Genomic DNA, 2,415 nt, shown 5'->3' with positions numbered 1-2,415 from the left:
AGTCTGTTTATAACTGTCATGCTCGGTCGGGTCACTTTCAACACTTCGTCGGTGAAACTGAGGAGCTCGGGAACAGAGTCCTCTGCTTTTGCAAAGGCTTTGGCGACAGTGAGATAGCAGTTTGAGTTCAAGGGTTGTGTTTTGGAAGCAACTGCGAGTTTGAAGATTTGTGTTACGAGGTGAAGATGGTTTCTTTGGGCGGCGGAGATCAGAACAAGGTTGAAGGATGTTGGGTTTAGGGAGATGTGTTGGTTGTGTAGGGATTGAAGTAATGTGGGGGCGTTTTCGATGGAGGATAGGATTTGAGTGAGTAGTGTTTGTTGTTGTGATTGGGAAGAGGGGTGAGTGTTGTTGTTGGTGGATGTTGTTGCGGTGGTGAAGGATGGGAAGGTGTTCGGGTTTGGGAGTGGTGGAGATTTATGGATCCGAATGAGAAACGGATCGGGAGAGAGAGTGGGAATGAGTAGCTCTGCTGCTTTGTGGGATCGGAAAAGCCTCGAGGAAGAGGAGAGCATTGTCTCTGGGTTCAGGGAGGAGTGGCATTTGGGGTTTTAGGACTCTTTAACAGAGAAGTTTTCGAGGCTGGACCGCGCGAAGGACTGGCCTACTGACTCCTTTCAACACACTGGCGGTGCGGGTTAAGGCCCAAATCGTTATCGATTAGGTTACAGATTATACCGTATCATTTTTTTTCGAGTCAAAAGATAGATAGTTTCCATTATCCGTCAGAAAACTAGTAAATTAGTTGATGTTTGTCTTGTAAATTTATTGGTAACAAACCTTACAAAAAAATGACCACAAATCGAACATACTACAAAAAGGACCACAAATCGAACATACTACAAATGAGTTTTAACTATCACAATCTAATTCTCTTATAACGGTTATACTAGTCACTTAAGATCTTAATTAATATACAACTACATATAACCAGGAATGAAATTGAAGTAGTCTTCCATCAAATGTCTTGGTTAAGAGTTATTCAGAAATTGATTTTTAATAATGAGATAGTACTCACTACTCACATCATTTACAGTTCCTATATTTATATATGTACGTGTATGCATACTATGGTCGATACGGTGCTTCTCAATTTCTCATGATGACAAAACTGTTCTCGTGGAATGCGCAGTGCGCTACCATCTTTTCTGGAAAGTGACAACATATGAGTGACTTGTTCTCTCTACCTTCGTATAGATTCTAATGTCATTCTAACAGATGAAAATTAAACTGTAAACCAATGATTATCAAATCAACATCGTTTGGTGCTAGTAACATTAATTTTCTATTTAACGACATACTAATAGATTTAGAACAAATAAAACTTTTTCTCAAATGAAGGCTAATATCATTCAAAAAAGTGACATGAAATTTTTATTTTGTGCATAGTAATTGATAAGCATTTGTTGTATGCTTTCAGTTGCTATATATGTGATGAAATTACCACGAGAACATTTAACAACTCCCACCACGTGTTTTGGAAAAAGCATAAAGAAAGACTTGGTATCTTTGCTTTGTTTTTACTCGCATAAAGAAAACTATACCTTGTTTCCACGGGTTTGTCACTGAAACATTTAGGTACCTAATATGTATGATAAAAGATATGTTTGTATGGTATATTAGAATTTTTCATAAATCATTACTATATCATGCATGGCTGCATGCATTCTATTATAATTTGTTTACTTCTCGCATATATGTTTTACTGATTCTCTCTTTCACTCTACTATAGATATTTCGTTGGACTTACTACGGCGTTTTCCAAACTTGGCCATTGCTGAAGATCACTCTGGTGAATCCCTTTTAAATGAATTGGTTAGTACGCGTGCTGGATTATTAGCAAGCTCGGAATGCGGAAACGACTGATTTATAGATGTTAGTAGTGCTGCTTTTGATCTCTAGCTCCTCTCTTCCTATGAATCGAAACCAATAGTCTATCTGTTACTTTTCGGTATCCAAATTAAGAGAAAATAGTGCTGCATATATGAATCATTTAGAGTATGGGCGCCAATGTAAAAGTACGTAGCAGGGAATCAATCCAGCTGTTTAAGGGTTTAACATTCTATTCTTTACAAATCACACGTATATATTACACTTTATTATTTTTCTTAAAGCTCGTATTCGATTCTTGTCACCTAGATAATTATTCTAAGTTAAATATATTGATGGGATTTTGGTTAATTTAATGATAGGTATGCCTACACCGACACCTACACCCATTACTCGTGAAGTTACTATAGATGTTCAAAACGAAGAGAAAGATACAGGCAATCGGAAGCATCACATTGGTAGAGGTATGTCACTCACATGCATGCTATGTAGAAGCTTGCATGTACATGAGATTAACATATACATCTATATAGAGTACTCATATAGATGTTCAACTAGTTATATTCAACTAGTTACATTTTCTCT

General features: G+C 37.1%; 1 protein-coding gene across 1 annotated transcript in view; it reads left to right on the top strand.

The window, feature by feature from the left end:
• LOC101307229 (NAD(P)H dehydrogenase B3, mitochondrial-like) overlaps positions 1-2,415 on the top strand; it is a 29,906-nt gene that overhangs the window by 3,124 nt on the left and 24,367 nt on the right.

The sequence above is a fragment of the Fragaria vesca genome, linkage group LG6 (assembly GCF_000184155.1).
Source record: "Fragaria vesca subsp. vesca linkage group LG6, FraVesHawaii_1.0, whole genome shotgun sequence".
In the NCBI taxonomy this organism is placed as follows: Eukaryota; Viridiplantae; Streptophyta; class Magnoliopsida; order Rosales; family Rosaceae; genus Fragaria; species Fragaria vesca.
Note: the sequence above shows the minus strand (reverse complement) of the source record. Positions and strands in the feature narration are given on the sequence as shown.